This window comes from Malus domestica, chromosome 01 (assembly GCF_042453785.1).
Source record: "Malus domestica chromosome 01, GDT2T_hap1".
In the NCBI taxonomy this organism is placed as follows: domain Eukaryota; kingdom Viridiplantae; phylum Streptophyta; class Magnoliopsida; order Rosales; family Rosaceae; genus Malus; species Malus domestica.
The window spans coordinates 20058144-20070982 of NC_091661.1; the positions used below are offsets into that span (position 1 = coordinate 20058144).

Genomic DNA, 12839 nt, shown 5'->3' on the forward strand with positions numbered 1-12839 from the left:
AGCTGGGAGCAATTGGAGCGGGAATTCCTCAACCGCTTCTACAGCACCCGCCGCACTGTGAGCATGCTAGAACTGACGAGCACAAAGTAGTGGAAGGACGAGCCAGTCATTGACTACATTAACAGATGGCACACTCTAAGCCTCGATTGTAAAGACAGGCTCTCGGAAACCTCTTCAATCGAGATGTGCATCCAAGGCATGCAATGGGGTTTGCAATACATCCTTCAAGGCATTAAACCACGGACCTTCGAGGAATTGGCCACTCACGCCCATGACATGGAGTTAAGCATCGCCCATCATGGGAAGAAGGGACCGATCGCCGACTACAAGAACGACAAAGTTCTTGAGACAAAGGTGGAGAAGGCTACGTGGAAATCCACCAAGGAAACAATGACGGTCAACACAGCTCCAGTCAAAATCCCTACACGAGGCCAGGCGATTCAAGCTGAAGCTTTTCGTGATCAAAAGATGCGTAGACACACTTTGAAGGAGCTTGAAGAGAAAACTTATCCATTCCCCGACTCTAATGTGGTTGCCATGTTAGAAGACTTGCTGGAAAAGAAGGTGATCGATTTGCCTAAATGCAGACGGCCAGAAGAGATGAATCGCACCGACAGTCTAAGGTACTGTAAATTCCACCGCTTCATCAGTCATCCAACGGAAAAATGCTTCGTACTAAAAGATCTCATCCTGAAGCTAGCACAACAAGGTAAAATCGAGCTTGACCTCGAAGACACAGTTGCGGTACACACTACTACTATCGTGTTTGGATCACTCGATCATGTGCCTCTCCGAAGCATGCATGACCATTCCCGTCAATGTTCAAGTCACACGGCACTTCCTACACAACCATCACCGGGGGCAAGCAACCAAGATGCATCTACCGGTAATAAGGAAGGGTGGACATCGGCGACCCACAAAAAAACAAGGAAGCCAAGACCACAAGCCACAAGGCCAAAAGAGGAGCCTAAACCCGCCCCTCGAACTTTAGTCTTCGACAGGCTGGACCATTCAAAACCTAGAATTTCGGCACTTGATCGCATCAGTGGTCGAGACCGAACTTCTATCTTCAAAAGGCTTAAGACGCCAACACCGCAAAGATCTGTCTTTGAAAGGTTATCAAAACCCAAGAAACAAAGCGGCAAAGCTAGATCTCCCCCGCAACAGTCGGCTGCGGACAGACTTGAAGAAACTAACAAGTCTTCTAGAAACAGGAAGACAACACCAAATAGAGAAAAGCTTGACAGTCTAGCAGGAAAAGACGATGTTCAAAGCTTGATTCCTTCAAGGATGAAGCGCCAAGCAACTTTGGAAGTTGACACAAAAAGACCACTGAAGGTAAGGAGGCGCACCATCATCTACACCGGCCAATCTTCACGCCAACAAACCCAAGAGGATCGCACTGAAGAAAAGGCCCAAGAAGACAAAGAAGATAAAATCCCTGAAGAAAACCTCACTTCCGGCTCTGTCAACTCAAAATCTTCACCTCAATCACTGGTGGTATGCTCCAAAACCATGCCAGTCAAGCCAAGCGAAGTTGAAGGATGGATTCATGTCACTCCGAAGAAACTACACAAGAAGCATATGTCTTCTCCACAAGTGCACCAATTAGAAAGGGGGCAAAGCAGCTTTTGTCAACCTCCAGAACAATGTGAAAGTGTTGGAGATAATGAAACTTTGACACAAAGATCATCCATCCCCATCACAATGTGTGACATCTTCCCAGAAGACTTCTTTAGCTACTCAGTCAAGGCTCCTTGCTATGAAGATTGCGAGGAACAACTCTCCCGGATTGCTTGACAAAATTCACAAATTCTCCTTGCCTGCACGAGTTGAAACTGCAAATGGCACCAAAGCTCCTGGTCTGCACGAGCATAAAAGGCAACACCAATGCTCCTTGTTTGCACGAGCCTAAACTGCACGAACCAAAGCCCCTTGTCCGCACGAGCCTAAACTGTAGGACACGAGGCTACTCGCCTGCATGAGCCTAAACTGCATGGCACAAAGCTCCTGGTCTGCACGAGCATAAAAGGCGACACCAACGCTCCTTATTCGCACGAGCCTAAACTGCACGAACCAATGCTCCTTGTTCGAACGAGCCTAAACTGCACGAACCAATGCTCCTTGCCCGCACGAGTCTAAACTGCATGGCACAAAGCTCCTGGTCTGCACGAGCATAAAAAGCGACATCAACGCTCCTGGTCCGCACGAGCATAAAAGGCAACACCAATGCTCTTTGTTTGCACGAGCCTAAACTGCATGAACCAAAGCTCCTGGCCCGCAAGAGCATAAACTGTGTACCGCAAAATCATCATCAAAATCACCGTTAAATTCATCACTCATTTGAACTACGTTTTGACTTGATCTCTTTCTTTGGAATGGTACGAAGGCAGCTTGAGCATTCAATTTCGAGTTCAGTCACATCAAAATAAAAATAAAAGGGTTTTATTAAAGACTTACTAATAAAAGTCTATTTTATTACAAATGAAAAATATTATTTTATACAAAAAAATATATATATAAAAAATAATAATAAATACAATTTCTTCAAAAAAAAAACAAAAGAAAAAAAGAAATATATATGTGTGTGTCTAGGTCGAACAGCAACAAAAGAAGGCAGAAAGCGCCATGGACTCCAAAGCAACACCAGGCCCAAGCCTGCATCAAGTCCAACGTCCAGGCCCGGCTCTCAAAGCCCAATCCATGTCTTCTTCCAGGCACACATCTTAGCAGCTGAGGCACACAGCCCAAATGCTAGGCCCACCCCACGCTATGCGCATGCCCCTCGACTCTTCACTTTTATCAACCTAGCCTCCAAAGGTCTCTCCGACTATCTCCATTCAAATCTCAACTCTCTCTCATCTGCAACCGGAATCTTCACTTTCTCTCTCGAAGTCTCTACCCAAACCAAACTTATCTATCTCCATTCTTGAGCTTTCCTCGCCCGCACTCCGCCCTCACCAATCAGACGCCCCCAATTTTCACCGGAAATAGCCTTGACTCGGTTAGCCAGCGCCCTCGTCCTCCTGTTCCTCACCTCCGTCTCGGCTTCTGCAGCCGGTAGCCGGGACCTTAACGGAGACGTTTTGCGATTACCTTCGGAAGCTTCCAGATTCTTTGGGAGAGGCGATAACGCTCCCGATCATTGACGACGGCACCGTCGGGACCAGATGGGCTGTTCTGATAGCGGTTCCAATGGATACTGGAATTACAGACATCAGGCTGATATTTGTCATGCATATCAACTACTGAAGAAATGAGGGTTGAAAGATGAAAACATCGTTGTATTCATGTACGATGATATTGCTTACAATGAAGAGAACCCTAGGCAAGGAGTCATCGCTAACAGCCCGTATGGGAGTGACGTTTACAAAGGAGTTCCAAAGGATTAAACTGGGCAAGATGTTACTGTGAACAACTTTTTTGCTGCTATCCTTGGGAACAAATCTGCTCTTACAGGGGAAGTGGGAAGGTTGTGGATAGCGGTCCAAATGATCATATTTTCATATACTATTCCGATCATGGTGGTCCTGGAGTTCTTGGGATGCCGGCGACCAGTCCTTATATTTATGCTAACGATCTGATAGAAGTCCTGAAGAAGAAGCATGCTGCAGGAACCTATAAAAGCATGGTATTTTATCTCGAAGCTTGTGAATCTGGAAGCATCTTCGAGGGCCTTATTCCTGAAGGTTTGAATATCTTTGCAACCACTGCATCAAATGTAGAAGAGAGCAGTTGGGGGACGTACTGCCCTGGAAAGTATCCCAGTCCTCCTCCAGAATATGAAACCTGCTTGGATGACTTGTATAGTGTTACGTGGATGGAAGACAGCAACATACACAACTTGAAGTCAGAAACCTTGCACCAGCAGCATGAATTGGTTAAAACAAGGACAACAAATGACAATTCTGGCTTTGGTTCTCATGTCATGCAATACGGCGATGTAGGGCTCAGCAAGAACAACCTCTTTGTGTACATGGGGATAAATCCTGCAAACGAGAACTTTACTTTTCTGGGCCAGAACTCCTTGAGGCCATCTTCAAAAGCTGTCAACCAGCGCGATGCTGATCTTGTTAATTTTTGGCATAAGTATAGCAAGGCCTCTGCAGAAAGCACCAGGATCTGCAGCAGAAACGATGAGTTGGTCTCAGACTGTTGCTCAGATCTTCCAGCCTTCTCTCTGTCTGAGACATAGTCGACAACCTCGACCACATAGCCACCGTCCTATTCTCGAGGCTCGTGACGTACGAGGAAATCACGGCGGTGAATAAGATATCCAACCCCAGTCTGATTCGGATCGGGCAGAAGCTGTGGATTCCACTGCCGTGTAGCTGCGATGAAGTGGACGGTGAGAGGGGGGTCCATTACGGACACGTGGTGGTGGCTGGGAGCTCGGTGGAGGCGATTGCGACGGAGTACGGGACGACCCAAGAGACTCTGCCGATGATCAATGGGATATCGAATCCGAAGACCCTTCAGGAAAATCAAGTCCTCGATGTTCCTCTCAAAGCTTGTTCGTCTCCCATATCCAATGAATCATCCACTTCCACTGGAGGTTAAAACAGCTGATAAAAAAGCAGCGGCTCCGACGAAGCCTAAAGTTGCAGCGAAGGAACAAGTGTTGAGGCTATGAACACTTGGTGGTTTTTTTTTCTTTGACGGCAGCGACGTCCTTCTCCGTGACGAAGTTGAGGCTATGAATAGAAGATCGAACCGTCGGTGACAACCGCAGCAGCGACGGTTGGGTCCTCGTGACCGCAACAGCGACGACTAGGTCCTTGTGAGGTTCGCTTGGCGACGTCCTCCTCTGTTCTCCTCACCATTGCGCCGCTGCCGACAACTCCAGCTCTGCCATGAACAGTAACCATCGTCACAACAGCTACGGTAGTCACGAACAGGACTCTTCATCACCATCTCTGCAGCTCTCCCTTTCTGCCCATCAGTTCCAAGCAACAACGGCGACGGCAAAGTCTCCAACATCAAGGCTGCACCGCTCTTCTCTTGCATCCTCCTCCGTCTTTTGCCTCGCAGCTGCCAAACAACTTCAAAGACCGCTGTCAAACGACTAGCCGGCCGAGAAGCTCTTCCTCAAACTCGAGCTCTAAGTTCGTCTTCATTCTTCCTGCAAATTCCTCTGCCCATCACCCAAATTTATACAAAAAAAAAAATTAAAAAAAAAAAGGAGGTGGTAGTGCATCTGGCACCACGTGAAAAAAAAAGGGAGGTGGTATTGCATCTGGCACCACGCGAAAAAAAGGAATGGTGGATCAGCACCATGTGAAAAAAAAATTATAATAATAATAATAATAATGATAATAATAATAATAAATAAATAATAAAATAATAATAAAATAAAAAAAGAGAAGGTGGATTCTTGGTGGCTAGCACCATGCAAAAGTAGGGGAAAGGGTTTTGGAATGGTGAATCAGTCCACGTGAAAAAAAAATACACATACATATATATATATATATACACACATAATATATGTATGTATATAGCAAACAAATAAAAAAAAATGCATGGAGAGAAATAAAGTCCATTTTATTTATTTTTTCTGGAAATTTTACATGAATTTGCATTATGCATACCAAAAAAAAAAAAATCAAATCAAATCAAATCAAAATTACAAGAGGGGATCTTCAAGGACGACCAGGTGGCGTTTCACCACTCGGCGAAGCTCTAGGAAGAAGAGGCGCCAGAGGTTGGCTGTTTGGCACCTCATCACTCGACGGAACCCCAGGAGGAGGAGGCACCGAAGGTTGATCATTTGGAGCTTCATTACGCGGTACAGCCCCAGAAGACCAAGGCAAATGCTGTTGGAACAAACCCACAAACCTCTGATGATCAAGTAAAATCTGACCGTCAGATTCCTGCATCTGGTTAATCTTCCTCTTCATGTTTGTAGCATAGTTATGTGCAAGCTTGTGCAACTGTTTATTCTCATGCTTGAGCCCTCTAAACTTCAGCCGCCAAGGATTCAACTTGACGGGTTTGAGCAAATAGGCGCTGGGCCATATTAGACACAGAACCTGCACACTGCACACTGAGAGCCAGAGAATCCTTAACAGCCAACTCATCAGACCGTTTGGAAAGCAGTCTGTTATCTTTGGGAGTGACAAGGTTCCGGGCCACCACCGCAGCGGTCATATCATTCGTCATCACCGAGTCCCCGACGGTAAGAGGACCAGTAGGGGATATGAAGGATGGGCGCCATATGTTGTCTGGAGAAGGCGGGACTGCCTCTTCACCAAGATTCAAGTCAAAACAACGGTCGGAGGGTCCAGACATTTTCAAAGTGTTGAAGAAGTGCAAGAAGGGAGTCTCTATAAGCAAAAAAAAAAAATTCAAATGTGCTTTGAAACGAACTGCATGCCTCTATAAAAAATCAGCACTCGACGTGATTTCAGAGATCGAAGAGACGAGCTCAGAATTCGAAGAGGCCAATTCAAAAATCAAAGAGGCAAGCTCAGAAATCGGAGAGGCATCTTGCTTTTCCAGACGCGTCAGCACCCGTCACACGTAAACTCAGCTCTGCGGAAATCACGGGCAATTTGTCGAAGTGCCGATCCTAGATATCGAAGAGGCGCTAGTCTTTTTCAACCTCGTGAACACCTGTCACATGCACACTCAGCTTGGTGAAAATTACGGACAATTTGTCGAAGATTTCTGATAAAGAAGAAAGCACGTGAAGCCATACTGATCAATCACTCAATGGTTGCCGACACGAGTGAAAGAATAGTACCTCTACAGGGATTAAAGGACTTCCTATAACTGTCCACCTTCACCCTTCATAGCAAGGCAGACATACAGAACCTTTCTTCATAAAAAAAAAAAAATGCTTTCCTAACGAAGCCTCTCAAGTCACCCAGTGTTCCTTATTCCTTGGGGTACCTCTGCAAGCAAATGACTCCAAAGCAAAAGTATCTCATATCACCAGGGTAGAAAGCAAGAGTATCTCATATCATACTTTTTGCCTGTCCTTTCCTTTGTCCTTATTCTTACCTACAAAGACAAGGATAAAGAAAACAATATGCCGGAACCTCCACTCAAACTCGAGTAAGGAACCGACTGCTTGGAACCCTTCCCTGATTGCCTAGCTAGCACTGCTCTCGAGTACTCATCTCCCACTGTTGCTGTACTTCCAAAGAAGCTGCCACATCTGCCTGAAGAACAGATAAGGCAAGTGAAAATGATACCTTGCAGCACGTGGAGACAACGTGCAGAAGAAACAAGCAGAGAAGAATGCAGCCTGCACAGTCAACTCAACAGAAGGAGTCTGAGATGAGGAACTCGAGAAGATGCCACATCTGCCTGAGGAACAGATAAAGGAAATGAAAATGATACCTTGAAGCATATGGAGACAAGTGCAACAAAGCACGTGCTGATTCATCCGCTACTTCTTCAAAATCAAAAGTATCTCATATCATCAGGGTTGCAATCACTCTGGGTAGTGGACTCGTTTTGACCCTCAAATTCTTGGGTCGACTCGCTAGGCGTTATGGGCTGCACGTGCCGATTCACCACCCTTAAATCAAATCCTTAAAGATCAAGTCACCAACTGGAAAAAGAGCCCATCAATCTTGAAGATCATACCATTGACCAAACTGCTCAGGTGTGAATTAGAAAGATTGAACAAGGCAACAAGTCGTCACCTTCACCTCGTGCCTGCTTGCCATGTGTTCGAGTCAACCTTCAAGAATCAAGCCTTAACGGCCCTTGAAGAAGCTTCCAGCCAAATTCAAGATCAAGCCTCGACGGCCCTTGAGGAAATCACAAGTCCGATTCAAGATCAAACGTCCACCATATTTGAATCAAATCCAGTTCAAGAATAAGCTGTGGAAAATCAACAATCGGAGGAATCCAGAAAATCCTCCAACCCAGTTCAAGATCAAAGCTATGGAAAGTCAACAAGTGCAACAAAATACGTGCCGATTCATCCACTACCAAAGCCAAAGATCATCTACCACATGAAGCTCCTTATGGTCCAATTTCAACCTTCAAGATCAAGCCTCGACAACCCTTGAAGAAATCTCCAACCTAATTCAAGATCAAGCCTCAACGGCCCTTGAAAAAATCTCCAGCCCAATTCAAGATCAAGCCTCGACTGCCCTTGGATCGACATCTACATTAAGGGACTTCAAAACGCATCTCCTACATGTGACAATCACATGTATACGACGCGCCTTGAAGTGGGGGCATTTGTAGACATCGAAATTTCGGTAAATAAATGTTGACCGATAAATCAAAGTTTCAACACTCATGTATTACATAAATTTTACACGTAGCGTGTGTCTAAACAAAAAATCGAAATAAGTTGGAAAAGTCATCAAACAGGACACGTGTCAACACCTGGCAGAAACGACTTATTTCATCTGAAATATTATATTCAAAATTAGGCCTTGGAAATTTCTATAAATAGAAGGCTAATTCATTCATTTAGGGGAACCAAAATCATTAGGCAAAATTCTTGAAGCTCTGAAGCTCTGAAACTCCGAAGCTCTCAAGCATCCAGGTTCCCGAAGAATCAAGAAAGCCTTCTTCGTTCTTCGTTCATCGTTCATCCTAAGATCAAGCCCAAACGGCCTTTTGGATCAACAATCATCCACCAATTCAAGATCAAGCCCCGACGGCCCTTGAAGAAAGTGTTCTTCGTTCTTCGTTCATCGTTCTTCCAAGATCAAGCCCCAATGGCCTTTTGGATCAACAATCATCCACCAATTCAAGATCCAGCCCCGACGGCCCTTGAAGAAAGTGTTCTTCGTTCTTCGTTCATTGTTCTTCCAAGATCAAGCCCCGACGGCCCTTGGATCAACAAGCCACCGTTCTTCAAGATCAAGCCCAAAAGCCCTTGAAGATCCGTTCATCACTGTTCTTCAAGATCAAGCCCAAAAGCCCTTGAAGATCCGCTCATCACCGTTATTCAAGATTAAGCCTCAACGGCCCTTGAAGAAACACTCATCCTCAAGATCAAGCCCCAACGGCTCCTTGAAGATTCGCTCAAATCCACCTTCAAAGATCAAGCCCACGGCCCTTGAAGAAACTTCCAACAGTTCATCCAAAATCAAGCCTCGACAGCCCTTGGATCAACGAAACATCCACAAATCAACACCTTACGGAGATCGAATCAGATGATCAAAATAGAGAGAGATTGTAACCCTAAATCATCAAAAATACAAAATATTATTTTGTGCACGTTGTTCTTGTCTCTTTCGTTTCAGGAAAATTTCGTGTTCACAATATCATCCTTACAAAAATTCAATTCAATTCAAAACCATTTTTCTATTTAATTATCATGATGAAATTTCAATGTTTCTTAGGGAACAAATTGTTCATCAATTTCATTGAAGTCAATTAGTTTCTTAGGGAATATTATGTACATAATATTGTCTGTTCAACCAAAAATAAATAAATAAATTAGATGCCTGACTAATATTTTGCATAATGATCTATGAGATGCAACTTGATCAAACCGTTAAAGTTCGATGTGGTGTGAGCCAAACAACTAATTTTCATTTTTATAAAAAATTGAGGATCCCTTCTCTTAAAGGTTTCTATATATATTAATGATGACGATCGGCTGGTAATGTATATTTACGCTGGAGGCTGAGTCTGACCACTTGACGATTAATGCCATGTTCTTTGTCCCCCAATTAATCTTCCTTTTTGGTGTACCTTCTCTGTGCTGGGCTGCTGATGAGTCTCCATTGACTTCTATTTCATGTTTTTTGAATCTTTGTCATGGTTGATTGGTCACCTTTTAGGTTTTAAATTAGTGCATGTATAAAAAGCTATATGGACAATGGAAGAGACAAGCGAGACTAAGGATTAATTTAAGTAGCAGTTGAGAACTTGAGATACGAATATAGTTTGGGGATACCAGTCTTAACCACATAGATTTTGAACTTTAAGATCTACTATTTAATTGTGCCCTAATCATATTCTCTGGAGATTTGTCCCATTGCCCCACCCTCCCAGCTGGGACTAATTAATAGTCCATGCAAGACCATCAGACAAAAAAGAAATATCCATTATTCAGGTTAGGACGCATGAGGTCGAACAAGGTGAACTTGGTGCAAAACTATTCTCGCAGTCATTGGCAACATACTTTGGGCTATTGATTGTGTTAGGATTTTTGTTGGGAGTGTGAATTCCCCATTTTAAAACTGGCTTTCTGGTGTTATATATTTTATTTTTTGTATTGTCAATTGATGTTATGATGAAATGTGAATTAGTTTAGTAAAACCATAACTTATTTCAATTTCCTAAATTAAATTTAAAGTTTGGTAAGAGAACAATACACTATATAATTAAATTATATATAATGTAAATATTGGATATTAAACAATAGGAAAGTAGGGAAGCAGAGAACTTGAGAATAGGGAAGTAAAGAATGAACCACATTGTTGATCACACGTCGTTTTGATGGAATACTTCCTTATTATAGATGAGAATACAAGGTATAGGAATCATTTTCATTCTTGATATATGCTTCGTTTACTAATACACAAGAAATGAAAAAAATAAGTAAGTTTCACATTTAAAATGTCTCATTCCCAATTTCAACAAGGTATCATTATTTTTCTTTTGTTGTCGAACAACAAGGTATCATTATTAGGAGGCTATATTTATCCATACCTAAAAAATTCAGATATCATTCACACATTGTATCATTCTCATTTTTGAGAGCGTAAGTAAACGTGCTCTAATAGTATTTGATTACTGATTTTAAGGCAAGAATCACTTTTTTTTTTTATTTCTTTGGTGAGAGTATATACATGATAAAAATAAAATGATTTTCTTTGTTCTCATACACATTTCTGAAAAGTAAACATAAAATACTATAATTTGGATAGAATAAGATAATCAATATACAATAATGTTTGTGTGTGTGTGTTTTCGTAAATTATTTTATTGATTTTGCAATGCCCAATGCTTGTAAATATTTTGCTTTGGGTACAGAGAAGAGGCTTAAGGGGAAATAACATAAACTTAGACGTGGGAGTAAGGTCAAATATTGACTACTACTAGAGTTATAAGTCTTCATCCCTTCACTTCTAATTAATATCGGGATATTGCAACGAATCGGCTGAATTACAATTTTAAGTTATACCAAGGAGAGAGTGAGCGTGAAGTAATGGATTGAAGAGAAATACTTTAATTATCGGAGCAATCTAATATTTACAGAGAAGTGTATAACATTGGAAGACTTGAAACGGGTCTAAAAGAATTCAATGAGAATGTATCATCAATGCATAGTATTATCAAATCACTTATATTATACGACATGAATAATACCATCACTTGACATCTTACAAACTTAAAAACAAAAAATTGTGGTTATAGTTACGAACAAAAATATTTGGTGGCTATAGGGTTTGGGAAGGGTGGCAAGGAAAGACGTAAAATGAGTCAATGGCAATGAAAAAAAAGTACAGTTTGTAGTTTGTACGTCGAAGGTCATTATCGTTTAATATGTAGCGTCCATAAAGCTACTCAGAATGTATCGATGGTTGGTGGCATGGCCTGGAATCCCGCTAACTTATTTTTATCTTTTGGCTTTTGCTCTTTTAGATCACATGTGTCACACCATACATACGTTTACGTGTGTGCGCATCATTGGACATTGGACATGTATTTGTATGATGAGCTACTCAGAGTAAAAGGAAATTTGTTGGTTTGGTGTATGAAGAAATACTGGTCAGTCTCACTTTGGTCCAATGTCAATACATAGATTAAATTGAAGGAAATTTTTCATCTTGGAAAAATTCTCTCGAAATAATGCTTATTAATTGGTTTTTTTTTTTTTTTTGAAAGACTGCTTATTAATTGGTTTGACATTAAATTAGGTTGTTCTATTGCTCTACCATGCCAAGTTTTGGTAACTTAAAACTAAGTGGGTTAATCGAGAGTTGCATATGTCGTATTTGAATTTATGATTAAGTTCATCTTAAATCCACATCAACCTACTAAAAATAATATTGGTCTCCATAGGAACAAAGGTATATATAATCTTACTTAGTCAAGCAGGTTTGTTCCGATCTAATCAGGTTATTTGTATTTGACGTTAGTTTGTTTAATTTATTAATTATTTGGCTTCATGTCAAATAATGATTTAGCCTTGCTAACTTCCTATAAAGACTTCATACACAACTACTTAAGCTTTCATACCATCTTTCAAAGCTAGGTTAAATCCAAGAGCATAAGATAAAAAATAGGACCTAATTAACATCGTATATGTATAAGCAAATAGGCACAAAAGTTAACTTGAGAGATGCACGTCTTTAATATGGCCAACTGAAAAAAAAAAAAAAAAAAAAAAAAAAAAACACTTTCATGATCACTTGAACACGACAATACTCCAAGAAAAAACTTGTTTTCATTCAACAAAGCGAAAGAGTCAAAACATACAATTTTCCCACAAGTCGGCATGCAATTATCCCTACCAGAACTTATTAGTACTCAACTCCATCTCCGTCAACCTGTTTTCATTACAACTTGTTTTATTTTCCCCTCTCTGATGACGAGACAAAGATGCAAATCTTACGTTTCTCTCTATATGATTCCATTCCCTTTTTTTTTTTTTTAAAAAAAATTAAAAAAATCCATTACCTTTTGACTTCTTAAAAGTAGGGCAACTCTCTTTCTATCTCTCTCTCTGGCTAGCAAGTGAGTCGTGATCATGTACATGAACCCTTGAGTTATAGTGATGAGAGGATTGATAAGTTGAGCCATGGGGGTCGATATCCACAAACAAACCGACAAGCCACGTGACACGAAGATTAATTGATGATGATGATGATTATATGGTCCATCATCAACTTGAATATCATCTTCCAAGA

At 41.6% G+C, this 12839-nt stretch overlaps 1 pseudogene; it reads left to right on the forward strand.

Annotated features, from left to right (window-relative positions):
* The first annotated feature begins 390 nt into the window (after positions 1 to 390).
* LOC103400349 (uncharacterized) lies at positions 391 to 4210 on the forward strand (annotated as a pseudogene).
* The last annotated feature ends 8629 nt before the right edge of the window (positions 4211 to 12839 follow it).